At 50.5% G+C, this 22,031-nt stretch overlaps 1 pseudogene; it reads right to left on the minus strand.

The window, feature by feature from the left end:
• LOC144247839 (serine/threonine-protein kinase pim-1-like) overlaps positions 1-22,031 on the minus strand; it is a 93,090-nt pseudogene that overhangs the window by 423 nt on the left and 70,636 nt on the right.

The following is a 22,031-nucleotide window of genomic DNA, read 5'->3' on the forward strand; positions in this document are numbered from 1 at the left end:
CTACATGATTTACTGAAGAGGCACCTGGCTAGAGTTTTATGTGTTAAAAATGAGATTAGTGCTTCACTCTTAGAATCCAGGAGTACAGGGGGTGATGGTTGGTTGTGAATTCTCATCAGGATGAACAAAGACAGCAGCCACATGTCAAGAAACTCTTGTGCTTTTAGGAGCAGCTGTCTTCAATCCAGCAGGCTACCTGCTGTGCAGCCTCAAAAGCTCTTGGCTAACAAGCCCTTGAATTTGTAGGAGAGTGTCACAAGTGGTTACCAACAAGCCCTCACTGTTGCTCAGTGCCCTTCAATCATCTCTCAGCTCTTCCCAAGGACCTTCTCACAGCTGCTGACTCACAAGGCACAACACAGAGCCACAAGCTCCCCACACCCACAGCAAACTTCCAAACTGAGGATGGAGCAGAACAGGACAGCTGTGTGTGCCCAGGCAGAGTGAGGGAGGAGAGAAATAGAGGCAGAGGAGGGACTGAGGAAATATCACCATTCTGTAGCTCCTGTGTTGGTGCAGCCACGTGGATAGTGCAGAGCTGGAGTCAGCAATGAGAGTGACAGACAGACAGAGGGACAAGAGAGCGAGAGGGCCCCATCTGCCCCACCCTGGTGAGGCCTCTTATGTACAGGAGATTTTTCCTGCAGAGCCAGCCCTTTGAGGCCTCCTCCAGGGAATGAGTTGAGGGTGGGGACTGAGCTCAAGTCTTCAGGCAGAGCAGAACTTTGGCTCAGGACAGTGCTGCTCCAGCCCTGCAGGATCCTCTCTTCTCATCACAGCCTTCCTGTCACAGCACTTGGAATGTCTGAGGCAAACCATGCTTAGGCCTGGTCCTGCACATTCACATCACCAGCATTTTATACCACCAGCAAGTCTGCTGGAACTTAATACAGAGTACAGAATGTTAAAAATGCACAAAATACCTGAGCAGGTCTTGCTGGAGCATCGCTCTCAGAAGGCCCAGGAGATGTTGCTTGGCTGCTGCTGGTGGGGTTCTGAGATGGAGCTGTTTTTCTGTAAGGATGGTCCAATATTTGAAGTTACAAGGCCTAAATATCAACTGTCATAGTCCTTTGCTTGCAGACCTTCAGTGCCAGGACTCAAGGAAACAGCATGAAGCTGAGTTGAGGGAGCTTTAGGCAGGATATCAGGAAAACATTCGTGCCCCAGAGGGTGCTTGAGCACTGCAACAGGCTCCCCAGGCCAGTGGTCCCTGCAGCAAGTCTTCAGGAAGTGTTTGGACAGCACTCTTGAGCACCTGGTGTGATCATTGTGGTGTCCTGTGCAGGGCCAGGATCCTGGCAGGTCCCTGCTGCCTCAGCATATTCTAAGAACCTAGGCTTCATTTCCCAGGGCTTTCTTCTGAAAAGGCTCTTTTCCTTCCCCAAAAGACTGAACTTACCTAGAAAGTATTAACTTCAAATTCGCTCTCTCGGTTTTGCTGTAGCCAGGCCAATCAGTCTGAAGGGTTTGAAACAGATGTTCCTTCAGACTGAAGGAATTATCCTTTGCCTTCAGGTCGGCAACCTACAGGCAGACATTTTGGAAAACAAATGTTCATTACACCTGTATATGCAAACTACAGAAACCTAAATGGGCTACTTCAGTTGGGATGGCAAAATGTGGCTCTCATTATATTGTGAATGTCTTCAGGGTGAAAAATCCCTGCCACTGCCCTGGGCAAACACAGCAACAGACCTCACAGGTTCAGGGAAACAGTTCCCTAAACTCACCGTAGGATCAATTGAAAGTGTATCCATGTTGAATTTGAGTCCTTTGACTAGGTTCCAAAATGCTTTTTCCTACCTAAAGAGGAAATATTACTATTTGATCTATTAATGCTTGCATTATTCAGCAAAAGCCTATGTGGATGGGGAATATTTAAAAAGGAAGGAAGGATCTACTGCATCTTTCAATGAGTGTGCATTTTAAGAAAGCCTATGAGAAAGACATCCCAGTAGAACTTAACTCGAAGGAGTATTGGAAAAGTCTCTAATTTAAACAGGTGAGGAATTAGTAAAATTATGAGCAGCAGAATAGCATGGTGGAAGAAGTGCTGGCACAAGCTCCACAATCTCACCTCCTGAAGGATTTTTCCAAGGGAATCCTTGTCCTTTTGCCTGACTCCATCTCTCTGCAGCCGAGCAAGTAACTCTGGCTCCTTGTAATCCCTCAGAGCAAGTAAATGAATCACCCTGTCCCTGTAGGGTCGGCCGTAAACAGCAGCGCAACCGCTCCAGTCAATGTCTGCAAGTCTCACAGACATCATCCTCTTCTTCTCAGGCACAGGACCTGAACTGCTTTGTTGGGCTCCTCTGACCTCTGCTTTTTCACCTAAAGAGAGGGAAAACCAGAAACAAATAGTTCAGACTGGAGGTTTGGAGGAGGCAAGGGTGTTGATTCAAAAGGATGTACCAAGACTTTTGAGCCTCTATTTGCCCATCATTTACAGATCTCCAAGAATCCAAACAGTAAAGGATTAAAAAGAAACAGTCATTAAAAGCTGGTAAAGGAGTGACAATGGATGGGAAGTTTTTATGGAAAACTATGTTTATGCATTTTGCTTTTATATGATTTCCCCAGTTGGTAAGCTCAAGCATTCAGCTATGTCTAGAATGACATTAAGTGCACCCTCAGCAAGTGCATCCTCTAGAATGGATTTGGAGCACCCTCAGCAAGTTTGCCCAAACCAGAGGCATGGGATGCCGTCTGGAAGGACCAAGAAGTGGGGTCCTTGGAAACTCATCAGATTCAACAAGGCCAAGTGCAAAGGGCTGCATCTTTGGGTTTGGGACATTCCCTGACACCAAGACAGGCTTGGGGATGAAGGTGGGGAGGACTTGGAGGTGCCGATGGATGGGATGCTCGATATGACTAAAAAAACCATACAGATATCCAGTAAAAAATGAAATGGAAGCATATCTAAAAGTGGTCCATCAGTTTAATACCCTTTGCACTTGGACTGTGTGACTCCTTTTCTGCTTGTGTCCTGCACTTTCTGCTCATCTCTTTGGCGCTGCTCATGGCAAGCATTTTATCGAAATCCAAAGGATGGAATTTTTTCACCCTGTCTAACTCTGTTTTCTCACCTTTGGAATAGGGAATCTTCCCCTGCACCCTGACAGGAGCAGGGATTCCAGATATAATCCGAATTTTATCTTTCCCTTGTAGCTGACAGGTGGATGTGGAAATGGAGCTGACACTTGGAGACAGGTTCAGAGTTGAGCAGGATGTGGAAGGCAGGTCCAAGGAAGAAGGAGAGCGGCCACCAGTTGCTGGCTGGATACCACTGGGCTCTTGGTCAGTCCTCTGCTTCTTGGTCATCACAGGATTGATAAAGGCAGAAGCCAGAGGCCATTTCTGCAAAGATGATGCCAATTAGTTTTGCACTGAAAAAGCAGCATTTCTGGCCTGGCAATGGTTGAACACACACCTTTCTTACTTAAAACGGCCTGTCATACAAGGAGGTGCTGCAACTCAATATGTTCTCTATTTCATTCCTACTTTCTCACCTGAGTATTCAGCAAGTTCTCCTCCAACTCTGTAGCTAAATGGCTTTGGGAGAAAGACATTCCCTTCAGCGCCTCTATCAAAGGCTCACCCAAAATGAGGAGCTCAGGCTGGTTTTATCTTGCTCCCTATTTCTGCTTAGACACACCAGGAACACACTCAACTCTTGGTGTCACACAGCCACACGATTCACTAAAGCGGCCCCAAGAAGCCGCCGGTGCGGTGCTGATCGCAGCGTGTCCAGTGCAGAGATGATAACAACAGAGAGAAGCCCCAGCCTGGTTGCAGGTCTCATTCCTGCTGTTCTCCAGAGGAAAGCCTGGATCACAGCCTCTTCCCTACCAAGCACACACTGCTCCCACCATCAGCAGCTCAGAGCAGGACTGCCAGACACAGCTCTGTGCCAGCCTGCTGACACAAGTGCTGTAGGCATGGAGGTAGGACATAAGAGGATGCTGGCCCCTGCAGCACTTCCTGCTCTGGCTGGGAAAAGAGCTAGGGAAAACCAGGGCTGTTTAAAAAAAATTCTTTAAGATACAGAAAATATACCTTGCATGCAGTGTTTTCCAAGATTCTTTCAAAACATTTTCCTTGCCCTCTTGTATTGGCGTACTCTTGGTGTTTAGCCTGACAAGTCCAAGGTATTCCCTAATGATTCCGAGTCCCCTCCTCACACATGGGATAGCCTGAATCAAAATGGGAGCCTAAATGCTGCTTAGGACAGAAAAACAAGGTTCCTACAAATGCCTCAGTACTGGAATTTGTCCTTATGCTAGACTTCCCTAAGGTTTCTCTTCAAACAGTAGCACTGGCATTACCATGCATGATTTAGGTACTAGAGCTGCCATATCATCAAGAACACTGCACAGACATAGCTAGGTACCAAAACCATGTCCACATCTTGTCCTTAGCAGAGTTTCCTATGCACCATGACAAACAAATCATGGGTGCAAGCTTGTTGCAGGCTTTGACATTGTAAGCGTCTTGAAAACCATACAGGAATCCCGTTAGAAGTTACACACTTCAGGTTTATATGATGTACAGACAACACTACTGCTTCATATCACAGCTTGGACACCAAGAGCAAGTGGGATAAAACATCATATATGGTAGAGAATGTTTAAAAATTCACAAAATACCTGAGCAGTTCTCAGTGGAGTATTTCTTTCAGAAGGTCCCAGAGACAGTGACTGGCTGCTGCTGGTGGCATGTGGAGATGAGGCTGTTTTTCTGTAAGGATGGTCCAGCATTTCAGGTTACAAGGCAAAAATATCAACAGTCATTGTTCTTTCCTCACAGTGAAAACAGACCTTCATTTCCCAGAAGGTTTTTTGAAATGGTTGTTGTCCTGGCTGAACTTACTGAAAAAGGGTCACCTCCAATGTCTTTCTATCTCTTTCACTGAAGCCAGGCCAATCAACCTGAATGTCTTTGAAGAAATGTTCCTTCAGACTGAAAGAATTGTCATTTGCATCCAGGTTGGCTACCTATGGGCAGACATTTAAAACATCCATATTCATTACACCTAAAGGCAGACTACAGATGTAAAACTGGTAGTACAAAGCTAAAGCAAAGCTGAAAAGAAAATCATGCACCGTTTTTCCAGGCCTTTTGTTTGATGTGAAGAACAAAGCAGCTGTCATGTTAGAGGCAGCAATATTAAAGAGGTGTGGTCCATTTGGGCTGTAGATATTTGGATGTAAGTAAATGCCAAACTGCTGCAAGCATGGAGGAAATGGGCACTATGAAAACGTCTCCCTGCACCAGGGATCCAGGTTTTTTCACCTTTAACGCAGCTTTGAGAATCAAGGTACACTATGCCAGAACTCTCAGTCTTCACCATTTGAAATACATGGAGAGACCAGATTTTTCCTTTCTGTTTTCCTTTTCTTTTGAGGAGGACCTGAAGAACATCATCTCCATGAGCAAGTCCATATTTTTCCAATCTCCAGAGGACACCTGCTGCCCTCTTGTTTCACCCAGCTACATTGCCATGGCAGAACACAGCCTGGACCTGTAACATGGCATGTTTTCATCATCCCATGAAGCACCACAGGATGTTGGCATTTGTCTCTGCAAACAGAACTGCTTTTCTTTCTCAGGTGTCTGCTCAGAGGAAACTACAGCTTCCTATGGAACACTTATAGGAGATAACCTACCTAGAGCTACATTTCAACAGCTTAAAAGTAGCAAAGGTACCCAGAATCAGGAATTCACTTTTTAAAAGCAGAACTAAGGCTGTGTTGGAAGAGAAGGAAGGTTGTGAATAGAAGATCTCAGCAAGTTCTCCCTACTGGTTTTTCATGTATAGCAAAAAACAACACCACCTCCCTATGAAGTTAAGAGAAATGTGAGTAACAGTTTTCAGGATGTAGTGCTGGTCACACAGCCCTTTCAGAATGCAAACCAGTATCACCAGGCAGTTCACACTGCAAACAAGAAAATACTCCTTCAAAATCTCCTTAAACATCAACAGGAATAAAAAGAAAGGAGACATTTTTTTCATCTCTTACCCTCTAAGGAGCTGAGCTTTGAAATCTTATCATCACCTTTTTCGTAGCTCAAAAGGAAATATTGCTACTTGATATGTTAATGTTTGCATAATTCAGCAACAGCCTACATTGATGGGGAATATTGAAAAAGGAAGGAAACAGCCACTGCATCCTTCAGTACATGTGAATCATATGAATGGCTGTAATAAAGAAATACCAGTGGCACTAAAAGGACAACTGGAAAATTATGAGAAATAATAGGTGCCAAGGAAGTCAAAGACTCAATGCACACAACAGGAATGAAAATCTGTGTTCCAAGTTGGGCCACCATCTTTATCATGTAGGATTTGCCTGGAACACCCTTCCCTGGAAGGCAATCCCCACAGACCCCAGTAGAAGCAAATACCATTGAGAGGCCACCAAGTCCCTTCAAATGAAATACTGCCCTATGCAGCTACCAAAATTCTCTCCTCTGAAACTTGTCCCAGGGTATTTTAAGGACCTCAGTGAAGTGTTTCACCCAGTTGAGGGTTTCACCCAATGAAGTTACTTCATGAAGCAGTTTACCAGTGCAAGGAAAAGAGGGAGGATTAAAATAATGCATGAGAAGCAACTAATTTACAAAGAATTTACATTGTAAGCTATTCTAGAAAAACAGCAACAAGACCTCCAAAGTTTTGAAGATTTCTTTCTTTTTGTCACATGGACTTGCAGTTGGGTGGATACTGGGTAAAATGGATGGAAAAATGCAAACAAAGAGCATTTCCTAAGCTTCTCATTAGTTTCTAATTGAAACCCTGAAGTAAGACTGCTAAGAGTTAGCATTGCTGGCAGCAGCTCCAGGATCTCACCTCCTGAAGGATCTTTCCAAGGGACTCCTTGTCCTTTTCCACAACTCCCTCTCTCTCTAAGCAGGCGAGTAGCTCTGACTTCTTGTAATTCTTCAGAGCCAGTAAATGAATCACCCTGTCTCTGATGGGTCATTGACAAACAGCACTGAAAAGTCTCCGGATGTATTTTGCAGGGTTCATGGGCATCGTTCTCTTCCTCTCGAGCACAAGATCTGGAGAGCTGTGTGGGGCTCTCCTGAGCTCTGGTATTTTCACTTCAGTAAAGAAAAAAACAGAAAACAAATTGTCAAATGGGGAGTAGGAGGAAGCAAGGTAGTTGATGCAAAAGGATGTACCGAGACTGTTGAAACTCTATTTGTTCAGAATTTATAGATCATTACGAATCCAGACAGTAAAGCACTAGGAAGAAACAGACATTAAAAATGTCTTGTGAAGGAGTGGTACTGGAGGTGAGGTATTGATGAAAAACTCTTTATATGCATGGTGGTTTTCATTTGATTTCTCCAGTTTGTAAGCTCAAGCACTAAGCTATGTCAAGAATGATATGGACAGTGGGATTAAATGCTTCTTTGGCAAGTTTGCCAACACCAGAGGCCTGGGATGCCATCCAGAGGGACATGGAGAACTTTGGCAAGTAGGGCCCTGGGTACCTCGTCAGATTCAACATGGCCAAGTGCAAAGTGCTGCATCTTTGGGGTTGGGACATGCCCTATCCCAGCTGGGCATGGATGCTGGGATGGGATGAGGAGCCTGGGATGAAGGTGGGGAGGACTTGGGGGTGCTGGTGGATGAGAGGCTGGGCATGAGCTGGCAGCGTGTGCTGGCTGCCCAGAAAGGCAACCGTGTCCTGGGCTGCATCAGGTGAAGCGTGGCCAGCAGGTCAAGGGAGGGGATATGACACAGCAAGCACTGTTTTGAAACCAGGAACTCCTTCTTAGTGGCTGATGGAGACTTGATGCATATTGGTGAACAATCCGGGAGCTCTGTCTCTTCCGTCACACACACAGGGACTGACCTTTCTTGACACGCTCCTTCAGTCTTTCAATGTAGCTCAAATTTTTAATGCCTTTCTCCACTTCCTGTTCCTTGGACCATGCCTCTCTGATATTTGTCTGCAAACCTAATTGCACAAACATCACACGCTTCAATTATTTAGAACACTGTGAACATGCCAGTTGTCGAGTGTAGACACTGCTAATGTTCTGAGAAGTTCAATCCAATGTGGATAGAGAAACTTCCCACAGCATTTAAACAAAAAACCTCCTAAAACCATATCCCTGAATGACTTCTAAAGAAAATTACCTGAAGCCATAAGCAAGCATTAAGATGGAAATTAGGGAAGACTTCTTCACCCAGAGGGTGATCAGGCATTGGGACAGGCTCCCCACAAGACTGCTCATGGTCCCAAGTCCACTAGAGCTCGGAAAACATTTGGACAAGTTCCACAGGCACCTGGTGGGATTCTTGGGGACAGAGCTGCCTTTGCAAATCCTTGTGGATCCCTTCCAAGTCTGATTCTGATTCTCTGATTCTGTGACAAAGCCCAGTCCCTAACTGGTACAGCATGGAGCATGTTGCAAAGGCACCCTGTACTCTAGCAGCAACCAGACCTGTCTCACCTGAGTTTCTCTGTGCCAGCCTAAAGCCAAAGCGGTGCCAAGTTCCACAATTGTCTCACTACTTCCAGTCCCCCAGTTACCGAATGCTAAATATTCCGTTAGGATCTGTGCACACCACCACCAAGAATCACACAAATCATCATTCACATGCAAAACAGAATGTCCCCAATGAGAAATGTGAAGTTTAGTTTTGTCTCTGCAAAAAGCCACCATGGCGCTAGTTTAAAATGCTCTGCAGTAGGCTAAGGCAGAGCAAGAGCTGCACTTGCAGTGGCAGGGAAGTCCCAGCAGGCAGGTGCCTGCAGCCACAGCCAGGTGAGAGCCTGCTTTTCTCAGGGCAGCTGGCTGTACCTGGCTCAGCTCACTGCTGCAGGCAGCACCACTGAGTGCCTGTAAGGGGAATGTGCACCTCGAGTCTGCCTGAAGCCAGGTTCCTTGGGGAAACAGCATTGAGAACAGATTAATAACAAATGACATCACCTAAGGGCATTGTGCTTTGGGGGAAATGATGGAATCAGTGGGGAAGATGACATCAATATCTTCCTTTCCATTTCCTTGAAAAGAACCCAACACAGTGTTGTGGCAACACTCATGTATTAATGACCGAGAGAAAAAAATTAAATCAAGCAAAGTTTCCCACACTGACCTTATGAAATTCTCTATGCAACATTCTCAAGGTTGCATAGGCTTACCCATTTAAATTTAAAGGATAATGACAGTGCCTAGATACTCCAAAAGGAAAACCTTATCTACCAAGGCTGTGAATTTAGGATTAGTCTAAACCTTAACCTCAATGTTCCAAGTTGCATCCCATCAACCAATATGCCAACAAGGAAGGACTAGCAGGTTTTCACAGGGCAAAAACAAACCAGTGGCTAAATGCAGTGACAAGAGACTACAAGGTTGACCTGAGGGCATCCCACCTCCAGTTGAGATCTCTGAACACAAGAGATCCCCTGTCCCAAGAATATGCTGCAAAAATGAATTACCAAGTTGAAAATCTTGCAGACATTGAGCAAAATGTGAAAGGCAATCATACCTCCAGCTGGGTTATACAAGTTGACATTCTGCGCACTTCCATTGTGCGATGCCTCCCTGGCATTTGGCTAAAAGGAAAAAGATATTTTCTGTAAAAACTTCAGCCTACTCTCCATTACTGCTGGTTAACTAGGCCCTTTGTTTTAAACAAGAGCTGTATTTATGAAGGTTTGCTGTCACATCACTAGAAAGGGCTGCTTTGACACAGTTCTCCCTCTGCAAGCAGCCGGCTACAGAACTGCCCTGAGAGAGCAACCCTCACCTGGCCTCTAACGCAGCCAAGCGTTCAAGTAGCAAGTCACCCTTTCCCAGTTGCTGGAATTTATAGGCACAGGCTTCCCTTGAAATCAAGCGCCTGAGTACAACTGAACTGACCAGTATTCAGCTAACAATCCAGGTGAGAGTGGTTCACAAAAAGATAAGAATTTTGGACACGACCTGTTTCTGGGACTTATTTGGTACTAAGGAAGCACATCTTGGAGTCAGCTCCAAGAAGAATTTAATCTGCATAAGGTGAATTTTGACTCGCAATAGGCATGAAAACCCTTGCTCTTGTTCTCAGCTCTAGATGCAATTCTTTGCAGCTGTGAAATGGAAGCAGTTTATCCTAGGTTAATCAGATATAACAAAATTTGTGTTGCTTGGCCGATCTCATAAATTAATACAGAATGTATCACATTCTGCGGGAGGTTAAAAATCACGAAAATGTTCATCAGCCTAAGTACATTTTTTAACGAAAACAACTACTGCCATCCAACTGCTTCATTCTGTAGGCAAAATTGTCTGAGATAAAATCTAAAAAGCTATGATGAATGGACTGAAAGATGTGAATGAATTACCATCAGAAGGGAGACATCAATACCAAAGAGAAGATAGAATATTACTTAATTGAAGAAATTATGTAATTTGGAACCAATGAAGATTAATTTTTTTGTTTTCAAAAAATGCTGAAATTTCTTTGTTTGGAATAGCTTTGTAAATGGTGTGCATGTGGCTGGAGTTCTCCACTATGCATCACAGCTGAGAATAAAGAAATAGCTAGTCCTAATGCTAAAAAATACATTTAGAGAGTTTCCTTTATCCTGACATGTTTGGTGAGTGCAGTGCAAACATGGAGCAATGAGAAATCCATGCATTTTGACCAAGAGCCATGCCCAGAGCATGAATTTCCTGAGTGTCCCAGCATTGAGAACATCTGACTTCCACTGGCACCTCTTCCGTGTCATCCCTGTGAGTGGCTTCCCCAGGGCAGCTGCCTCAAAGGGGCCCTTGGAGCACCAGTGGGGCCCCAGCCCTGCCCAACAGGTCCCGCGGGGTCGGCAGCACTGACACCAACACCATGGCCAAGCCCCCACCCGCTGGCAGCCCGCAGAGCCCGACACCTGCCCCTCACCTCTTGGTCCTGGCACCTCTGGGTCACCCTGACGGGCACGGCAGTGCTGTCGGGGCCCTGCGGGACGCAGTGCAGACCGGGGCCCTGGGGAACACTCTGGATCGTGCCCAGGCCCACAGCTCCGCCATCCTGCTCTGTCTCGGCTGCTCCAGCTCCCACACAGCCACTGGTCCTGCTGAAGAATCTGCAAAATGCAAAATGTTTGTAAGGAAAATGTGCTCTTTGATGTTTGTCCTTTGTGGCTTTCAAGGCTCATCAACAAGAAGGGAGATTATTCCCATGCAACAAGAAGTAGCCAAGGAGTGATGGCCAGGCCTTTGAAAGGCAGGTTACTTCTTGGCTGAATTGCCTTGTTGAGGTGTAGGGCTTGACAGGCTTCAGCTGCCTCAGACACCGGGGAGGTTAGCAAGGCTTGGGAAGAAGGATGTACCACTGATGGTGGGCACAAAGAATGCAGAATTTAGGGGCACAAGGACATTTGGCAGAACCCCCAAGGAAAGGAACAAACTGATAAACCAATGCGGAAACTGTGCTGAATCACCTCCTGTGAGGTAAAAGGCCATTCCAGCAGGGGCAGACCATGGCCATGCACTCAAGAAACCGTTGACATAAAAGAAGGGAGAGACTGAGCATGCAGACTAATGAACATGAGAAGTGAGAGGATCATTACCCAACAGCAGACAAAATACTAATTATGAAGAGAACTTGGAAACTTGCAGTCAATGAACACTAATTCCTTTCTTTGCTAAAATGTAGAAATACTAAAGACACTGTACTTCTTGTGGTGCTGGCTTTGTCAATTTGTCCCTGAGCCCCCCCATTTCTTCACAGAACTGTAAATAATTACCTCCACTCAGTGTGTGGATCAGCCTCTTGACCAAAGTGTGCTAGAACCAGCTAAGCTGGACCAAAACTTGCTGTCGCTCTGACACCTCCGCTCTCACCGCCCCTTCTGCAGCCACAGCCTGTTCTTCCTCACAGTGTGTTATTGCCAAGAAGACTTGGCTGTCCTTACCAATCCTTGGTTGGTCCCACAGCCATCCAGTTTTTGATGTTTGGGATACGCAAACCAGGTCCTGATCTTCTGGGCTTCTACACCCTCCTCAGCAAGGGCTTCAAAAGGCAAAGGCCACAGGTGGAAGCAAAGAAACAGCAAATGAAATCAATCCCCTATTGCTGATTCCCATCAGCAGACAATGTCCAGCCACCTCCTGGCAGGACAGGATCAAGAACATGTACTTTGTGTTTTGTGTGAGAAATGTCTTGGTAGAAAACATCCACAGCCCTCCCTGCCAGCCCTATCCCCTTCCTTTCCCTCAGTTTATTGCTGACCATGACATTGCACGGAATGGGAGATCCCTTGGGTCAGTCCAGCCCAGCTGTCCCCTCCCTGTGCCCTCGGGAACACTTGCCCACCCCCACCCATGGTCTGGGGGGACTGCAGACATGGCCTGGGCATGGCAGGGGCAGGGCAGGGCTGGATATGGCAGGGCAGGGCCCGGGGGCAGCGAGATGGGAGTGTGCAGCCTGCAGGGACACAGCAGAGCTGTGGGACAGCGCAGGACAAGCTGTGCTGGACATGGCCAAGGGCCCTGGCAAGGCTGGCAGTGGCCAGGAGAAGCCAAGCCTTGGTGCCCTGGGGCCCAGCAGCGTCTTGCCACCAAGGGCTGTGAGGAGGAGACACCTTGTCCTGAGGCACTGGGGCCTCCTGGCACAGCCCCAGCCAGGCTGGGCACTGCCATCCCTTGTCCTGCCCTCAGCACCCCTCCATGTGCCAGTGCTCCCGGCAGAGCCCTGAGCAAGCGGGCAGGGACAGGATCTGCCTTCCCTGGGCTGGGGCTCAGGCCTTGGCCTTTCTGCTGCCTCCAGCCAGCCCAGGCTCTGCTCAGCAGCTGAGCTGCCCACACAGAGCCTTTGCCTCCCTGCACTCCTGGCCTGGGCAGCCTTGGGCAGCAATGGCCCTGGGCCCTCCTTCATGCTCCCAGGGACTGCAGCTTCTTCCAAGGACTTGGGCTTTGCCTTGGAGTCCTGAGAGCTTTGTGCAACCATGGCCTCCAATTATCTGCTGGAATTGGTCCCTGGAGATTCTTTGTCAGTAACAACACTCAATGGGGCTCAATGATGCTTGAAGGTGCTGCAGTTCTTTTAAGGTACTTCCCTTTTTCCTTCCCACACTGAGTCTCTGAGAGGTTTGTGCCATCCTGGCCTCCAATTCTCTCCTCCGACGAGTCCATGAGGGGTCTGTGTTGTGGATGGACCTCAGGGGACCCATTCATGCTTTGAGACACTTTGGGTTTTCCCTCGGACTTTGACTCCTGGTTAGGTTGGTGCAATCTCCTCTCAGGCCCTGAGCTTCCAGGGCTCAGCTCTAAATGCACCACGGGACTCACTGGGATCAAGCACGTCCTGACAAACCATGGCTCTGCCCTGATTTCCCTCTGCTCTAGTGCAGTCCATTAGGAAGTTTTCCTACAATACTGATGGAAAACTATTTGCAAGAGCTTCCAATAAATCCACATTCCTCTTTGAAGAGTATATTTTATGATTGTTCTATTTAGAGCAGAGGTGGCTGCAGCATTCAGCGACTGATATTGGCCCAGGGACTCTCCTGAGGATGTCTGGCCTAGTCAGAGAAGCTGTGCCTTGAGGTCTGAGGCAGTGTGGACAACCTTGCTCCACATAGCCCAAGCCCGTCCTGTCTCTGCTCAGTCACCTGGGACCTGCTGTGCTTGAAGAAATGGCTGCGCTCAGGCAAAGAGGGGTTTTCTTATTTTATTTTTTGAAGCAATCTAAAACTCCTAAGCTTCCCTATTTAAAACAGACACACTCCTCAAGTGTGTGCCAAGTCCTAGGCACCTCAAGGAGGTTCCCCCTCCGCAAGGCAGAGCCCTGCAAGGAATGCTGTAGACACACAGGAAGTTCTGCAATGAACACAAATCCAGAGTTGGCTCAGGGCAGAATGAGAGCAACTCCTGAAGGACAGACCAGCTTTGCACTCCTTGCAGCTCAAAGCTCCCAGTGGGTCCTTGGGAGGTGTGTGAGTGACTCAGGAGTGAGGGAAGGGAAATGCAGAGAGCCCTGGAAGTGCTTCTGTGCAGACAGGCTGTGGGGAAGGGCACCGCACACCTGCCCTGGGCCGGCTGTGAGGGTGGATCATCATCCCAACCTGCACTGGCCATTGCAAGGGACTGCTGCCATGGACACTGCACCGAGCCCACTGCGCCAGCCCATTGCTCAGGGCTGCTGTCACTGCCCAGAGCCAGAGGGGAGCCCTTGCTGCGGGTTTGTGCCGTGGCCGCCTGCCCTGTGCCGCGCGGGCCGGTCAGGCGCCGCGGAACCAGCAGCAAACACCAGGGCCAGGGCCAAGGCCGGGTCAGGCAGACAGAAAGGGGCAGTGCTGGGCACTGTTTGCATGGCAGCCCTCACTGGGACACCACACCTGGGTCACCTGGCCTGGCAGGTGCCATGGAAACCCCTGGCAGGGACTGATGGCACAGACCCTGGCACTGAGACGCTGCTGGGCCGGGTGCTGAGCACAGGGCTGGGCACACAGAGATGCTTTTGTTCTTGCTGAGCTCCCACTGAGCCAAAGCCTGGCCTGCCCCTCCTCTGGCCACGCTGGAGAGGGGCTGGGGCTGCGGGAGAGCTTGGGAGGGGACACGGCCAGGACAGGTGGCCCCCACTGACCCCGGGGATACCCCAGACCATAGGGCATCACGCTCAGGGTATAAAGTGGGGGGAACAAGGAGGAAGGGGGGACATTTGGAGTGATGGCTTTTCTCTTCCCAGGTAACACTTAGGCTGGAGGGGGCCCTGTTTCACCAGTGGGCAGGGTCAGCACCAAAGACACAGACACCAAGTGAAGGAATTGTGTCATTTATATCATGCACAGCTGCAAAGAATTACAAAAGGATAAGCTCAGCAAAGCACATCATCATTAGCAAAGCATTACAAAAAAGCTCAGCAATGCATCCAGTCATTGTTACCAGAGATTGCCTGGAGTGATTAAGGAAAGATCCATCACCAGTTAGCCTCAGGTTTTACCATCATCCACAGCCACACACCAGCTGGGGGAAGGCAAGGACTGGAGAGCCACTCCCAGACACTGGGAATTCCTGCAGGTGCCTCCACCTCTGCAGCCAATGAAGCTCCAACCCCAAAGCTGGGAGAGGACCCAGCTTTTACACTGTTTAACAAACAAGCTGGCATCACTGCTAGTGTGAGAACATCTGCTTTCATTCTCCTGACTGCTTTCTCCCAAAGCCTGGCCAGGGCTGAAGAAGGAACCAAGGGAGTTGACTTTGATCCTTCACCCCCAAACAAGGCCACATGGGGCCTTGTCTGTTTCTAAATACAGAAAGATAAATCCATGTTTTATCAAGGAACACATACATTGATCATGTTGTTAATCATGCTTCTTAAATGAGTGGATACAAATACAACATTTGCTTGGAAGGTTCATCTAAAGGTGAGCTTTGCCTCAGAGCCTGTTCAGGCCTTGGTACTTTGACTGGTCCTGAGACCTACAATCAACTACAACCTTTGTAACAATTCTTTCAGTAACACAGCTTACATTTAAGTATTAAGCAAAAAGGCATCTCCTCTTGTTCTACAATTAAGTGCAGTTTATTACTCAGAGCTATTCACATTCCTTTTAAAACATGCCTAAATTGTTGCTCTTCTCTCTTATTTACCAAATGCCTCTCTTTTCTTGACACTATCTTTTAAGAAAGGTCTCAATACTCCACTTCCCAGCACAAAGTGTCCCAGCAACCCACCAAGTGCACACACTGCAATGATGACAGGCCCTGCCACGAATGCATTTCACAGCAGCCTCCAATTTGGCAGCCATGAAGCCAATCCCACCCAGAAGAATTTTCTTCTTTCTGCCACTCTTCTACTGCTCTTTCTGCCAAGGTGATTCCTGGCTGTTGGCCTTCAAACCCATCACGGCTAGCAGTGCAACATCCTCATCCCCTGATAGCCCAGGTTCCTCCTTGGCCAGCAAGTAGATAATCCGAGGCCGTTTAGTTCTCTGGAGTCCCCATTTGTGTTTGTTGGAGCTCATAGGATGTGCTATTGGACATTTTAACAGCATCATTTGCTACCTATTCTAATAATCCATTCAGCTCCTTCATGTCAACTCCACAGGACAGGGCAGCACACATGGGGCGCAGGGCGAACCAGAATCTTTTGCTTTCTGAAACCCAAGACACTCTTTGAGTGGAAAATGTTCTCTGGGCCCTAAGTCTTCCGTGTGCTTGTTGCTGAAGGAGCCTAAATGGTGGCCCTGCAGCTGGGAGTGGTGTGACACTGACACTGACCAGCTGCAGCACCCCAAGTTCTACTGACATTGGCAGTGATGGTAAAGCACAGAAATCTTCTGACACTGTTGCCTCTAGAACTATAACAGGGTTGGGTTTCTCCTGACGGGAAATCTGAGTGAATCCTGTCTCACTGATCATTGTATTCCTGTGTCCCACAGCAGAGTTTTCTGTAACTGTCCCTTCATTGACTCCGTTACGAGGCAGAGCCCATTGACAGAGTTCTGGCCACCACACAGGGTGAGCCCTCCAAGGGAACCCCATTGCTCCCAGCTTCAGCTGAGAACATACCCAGCAATTAGTGACACTGAGTGCTTTGGCTACCTTGGTCTTTACATTTTCAAAACATTTTTGATGACTGATCCCTTGGTGAAACTCTGTAGTGTTTTGGCAAACAAAGGTTCTGGCTGACTATCAAGGTACAAATTACAGACATCTGTAGTACTTTAGTGACACAATTCTTCATTCTTTTTGCTCAATCTCATTCAAGTTAGGAACAATAATTCTGTTGTCCATGGAGCTGGCACCTTTTTAATTCCAGAATAATGCCCACAAGGTCCTTTAGTGTTCAGCTTTACCATGTTATCTGTGGGTAACAAGGCTTGGTGGGGCCCTTTCCCCTTTGGCTGGAAGAGGGCCAGGACCTCTATTTAGGGAAAAAAAAAGGAAAAAGAAAAAAAAAAAAACAATTAGATGAATTGTAAAAGATACAAATAAAATCCAAGTGTTAGTGAAACATCTTCTGTAACTTTGCATTAAGAGGTAAATGATCTTTTTAAAAAGAGAACTCAGTTATTTACATTGTAAATGTGCTGATGGCATGGATCAATCTTACTGACCTCAGCAGCCTTTTTTAAAGTTTTTGGGGGTTGTTTCCAACATTGTTATTTTAAATTGTGGTCAAAGCAATAGGAAATTGATTGGGGCCCTTCCAACTCCAGACAGGACTGGGAATCTAAACTCTGTCAAACCCCAAATCCTTTAGAAGATGACCTTCCTTCTCACTCTGTGAATGAGCTGCACATTCCCTCTGAAATTTTGAGGGGTTTCTTATGGATGAAAAATCCCACTTACGGCCTTTTGCTCTGGTTTGGAAGTGGGAAGGGCAACTCTCCATTCATCAGCTCCAGACTGCATTGCCTCAGGAACACGGCTCACTTGCCAGCTTTGGCCACTCATGGCACTTCTAGAGGAGGAAGAAAGTGCAACTGCACAATTCCAGCCAAAAAGAAATGAAGAATGAATAGTGGAGATCCAGGCATTCCTGCAGAGATTCAGGGGTTCAGCTGGGACTGTGGAGAGTCTGGGTCCTTGCCAACTGGATGTGTGTCCCCAGCTGCAATCTCCTGGCCTGCAGGGGAGTCTCACTCACCTGCCAAAGGAGAAAGCTCAGGCACTGTGCTCAAACGGGCTCGTCTGATGCAAAGCTGTCAGAGCAATGTGAGGGCAGAGCCAGCCCAGCTGTGCCCAGGGCAGAGCCCAGCAGAGCCCTGGCAGAGCCCAGGGCAGCCTCAGCACCCGCAGAGCCTGGCTGCAAGGAGAGAAACCAGAAACCACCCGTCAGCTGAAGGCTCCTGTCCCCTTGTCCCAACTGCCCACAGAGCCCAGGCCATGCTGGTTGTGCCCAGAGCCGTGCCCAGAGCTGACCATCACTGCTGCCTTTGGGAGCAGAGCAGGAGGGCAGGACATTCCCAGCCTGCAGCCAGCCACAGCACATCCAGCCCTCAGCAGCTGCCCAGAGCAGGAGCCTCCTTGTGCTTGTTGCCATCTCCCAAAAGCTCTGATCCCACCATGCCAAGCAGGCCGGGACTCACCTCTCGCCATCCTCCGCTGGGAGAAAAGCTGGTCCCAAATGATGTCCTCAGCCTTCTCCAAGGGCACGGCCCATCCACGCTGCAGCTGCTCCCAATCGCTTCCCAATCCTGACTGGACCATACAGAGAACGCTTCTTCGAGAAAAACAAACAACAAACTGTTGAAAAGTGATTAGAGACAAGGGGAAGCAATAAAAAAACTCTTATCTCTGTCAGGGATCTGAGGAAGGCCCAACCCCCTCATGCTATGGAAAATTCCACCCATGGGGGAGAGAAGCCCACACTTTCTCTCTTCCCTCCTGCACTGCCTCCCAAAATAACAGTGATCCCAAAGCAAACAAGGGCAGTGGAGCAGCCCAAGCCATTCCTTGCCTGCAAAGCACAGCAGCCCCTGCACAGGTTCCGGAGTCCCACCTCTGCTCCCACCATGGGGGTTTGTTTGTGTCGGGCTGGCTGCCCCAGCCCCAGCCTCAGCCCAGGCCATGCTGGGTGGTGGGGGCTGTTAGCAGGGCCAGGAGCCAACTCCCATTTTGTATCCACCCCAACCCATGCCCCCAGCCCTGCCAAAAAGCAGCTGGGCAGCCAACTGAAGTTGCATCTGCCCAGCACAGGGGGAACCTTTTGTTCCCAGCCAGTCTGAGCAATGTACAAATCTGGGAGCATTTCCCCGGCTGTGGACTCATCTGCAAATTCACTGTGGAGCCTGGCTTTGGAGAAGGTGCCAAAAGTTCATCATCTTCAGCTGCCAGTAGCCAAGTTGAGGAAGAGGTTATCATCCTTGATGTTGTCCTTGCTGTCTCCAGCAGCCCCACCTGGTACAGCTTCTCCAGGGGCTCCTTCTCCTTCCCTGGGGGTCAGACCAGGCTGTCAGGGTTCTGCCCAGGGCCCCAGCTGTCAGGCAACTGGGACAAGCAAAACCACCTTGGATGGCAGCCACCAGTGCTGGGTAGAGCAGCTCAGCTCCAGCACAAGGGCTGCATACTCCCACCAAACAACCCCAGTGCATTGATATAGGCAAGGAAAAAAGTCTGGGTTTCCTTGCTTCTGATTGCCAGGGCATGTGTGGAGCTGTAACTTACCAGGGCCCTGCAGCAAAGTGTGCATGAGGCTCTCTCCCTTCATCTATGACAGGTGAATATCCTGTATCCATGGTTCACAGAACAGGTCTTCTAAGGAAGGTCTGTCCAAGAAGTGCATGGATAAGCACCACCTGATAAGTTCTTGGCACTCTGGGCAGAGAAACCAGAAACCACCAGTCAGCTAGAGAAGGCTCCTGTCTGCTTTGCCCCACTCTTCCCATGCCCAGGCCATGCTGCTTTTGTGCTCCCAGCTGGGCCTAAACTTTCCTATCAATTCCCTGTTGTGGAGGAGAGCAGGAGAGCAGGACATGTGCCACCTCCTCAGCGGCTGCCAGAGTGAGATGCTCACGAGCCCGCTGCTGTCTCCCAGCACTGGTATTCCCCCGTGGCCAGAGATGAGGATCCACCTGGAGAGAGCCGCTGTGGCAGCGAGAGCTGATGGTCCCAGCTGATCTTCCGGCCCCTCCTGAAAGGGTGCTGCCCACAGACCATCTGGTGCAGCAGGATGCCCAGGGACCAGATCGTTGCTGCCTCGCCATGGTACCAGCCCAAGCGGGTCCATTCCGGGGGGCTGTATGACAGTGTTCCTGTGGAATACAAATGGAGTTCATCAGGGGGATGCTGCTGCTTCCAGAGCTTGGCCCCAGCATCCCTGGGCATGCAGGGGCTGCCCCAGTGGCACATGGGATGACTGCTGCACTCTCGCCAGCACCTGGGATTGTGTACAAACTCAGGGCTGGACAAGAAGCCACTGCTGTTGGAAGAGGGCAGCAGAAGCCCCAGCAAGGCCTGACCATGACATATAAAGAAAAAACCCACTCAGGGCTGGGGGAAAAAAACAGGTCCTTATCTTCCCTACCTGCAGTGCCCCAAAGATATTATGAAGGCAATATTTTATGTTTTCATAAAATATTATGAAAACAAGGTGAGTGGAGCAGTCCAAGCCCTTCCTCTTGCCTGCACACCAAACTGGCTGGTGCACTGGTCCTGGCCCCCTCCTCTGCTACCCCCACCCATGGGTGCTTTTGTCAGGCTGGCAGCTGCTGCTCCAACCCCAGCCCCAGGCAGAGTGCTGGGCAAAGGCCGCCAGCAGGGCTGGAAGATGCCTCCCCACCCAGCCCCGCTCAAAAGCAACTCAGGTAAAGACTCAGTACCCTGACTGGCAGCAAAAGGGAGAATCCTCGCTGCCACACCCAGCTTGGCCTGTGAGATGTTGGGCCATGAGATGGTGGGACGGGGAGCACACCCCTGCCCGGGCTCACCTGCAAAGTCAGTGTAGGCTGTGTCCTGCAGGTAGGTGCCACAGCCAAAGTCGATCAATTTTGCCTGGCCAGTGGCCAGGTCAACCAGGATGTTCTCTGGTTTTATATCACGGTGCAGGACCCCGCGGCTGGTGCAGTGCCGCACGGCCTCCAGCACCTGGCGGAACAGCTCCCGTGCCACCTCTTCAGACAGGAACCTCCGTGCCCGAATGAAATGCAGGAGGTCCTGAGACCGCTCCGGCCGCTCCAGCACCATCACGATGCTGTTGGGGAGCTCAAACCACTCCAGCAGCTGGACCACACCAGGGAAGCCGGTGGACACCTTGTCCAGCAGGACGATCTCCAGGGGTGCGCTGGTGCCGTCGGGCTGCGGGAGGACCACGGTGCCACCAGTGGGACTGATGTCGTGCCAGGGCAGGGGAACCCCTCAGCCAGCCCGGGATGCTCTGCGCCCTGCGCTGGCCCCACGCCCGCTCCCCATCGAGGCGTCCTGGTGGCTTCCCCCATGCCGGGGCTCGCCTCATCCCCGCCCGGCACGGCCCGGCTGTTCCCGCTGGCCCCGCTCACTCACCAGCTCGCCCCAGCGCCGGACGCGGTTCCGTGGCACCCTTTTGATGGCCACCTGCAAGCCAAAGGCAGCAGCGGGCTGAGCTCGCCGCCCGCCCTGCCGAGCCCCATCCTCCTGCTTCCCTCTCCTCCTCCTCCGCCTCCTCCTTCTCTTCCTCCTCCATCATCCTTCTCCTCCTCTCCCTCCTTCCTTCTCCTTCTTCTCTCCCTCCTTCCTTCTCCTCCTGCTCTGCCTCCTCTTTCCTCCTCCTCCTTCACTTCCTCCTCCATCCTCCTCCTCCTCCTCTCCCTCCTTCCCACTCCTCCTCCTCCTCTCCCTTCTTCCCACTTCTCCTCCTCTCCCTCCTTCCTCCTGCTCCTTCTCTTCCTTCTCCTCCTTCTCCTTCCTCCTCCTCCTCCTCCTCCACCTCCTCCATGCCCGCCGCCGGCCCCGCCGCTCACCGGGGCGCCGTCCGAGAGCCGCGTGGCTGCGAACACTCTGCCGAAGCCGCCGCGCCCCAGCAGCGAACCCACTCGGTACCGCTCCTGCAGGGCCTCCTGCGCCTTCCCTGCGGGCGGGACGCGGCTGTCAGCGCTCGGCCCGGGGCCAGGAGCGGCCCCCGAGCGCCCCCCGAGCGCCTCGGGCCGGCCATCCCCAGGCCTTCGGTCTCGGCAACGGGACACGGGAGGCTCGGGGCCGGCGGCCGCGCTGCCGAGCGGCGGAGCTCGGGCCGGGGAAGCCGCAGCGGGGGCGGCGGGAGCGGCCGTGCCGCGTGTGTCCTCCGCGGGGCCCGGGAGGCGCCGGCGCCGGGGCCGGACCCTGCGGCGGGGCCGGGGCCGGGCTCGGGCCAGGCGGAGCCAAAGGGCGGCGATGCCGGCCCAGCCCCAGGCACTGATGCCCGCCCGGCAGCGCCACCGCCAGCACGGCCAGAGCCGGGCGGAGGCGAGACCGCGGCGGGGCGGGCGGGGCCGGGGACGGGGCAGCCCCGCCCGGGGCCGGGGGCGGGCCGGGGGCATGGCCCGGCCCGGCATGGGGAGAAGGAGGCGGGGAGAGGAGAGGGACACCGGCTAAGGACACCGAGGGGAAGGTGTCCGACAGCGGGG

Source organism: Lonchura striata, chromosome 32, assembly GCF_050655825.1.
Source record: "Lonchura striata isolate lonStrDom1 chromosome 32, ASM5065582v1, whole genome shotgun sequence".
NCBI lineage: Eukaryota > Metazoa > Chordata > Aves > Passeriformes > Estrildidae > Lonchura > Lonchura striata.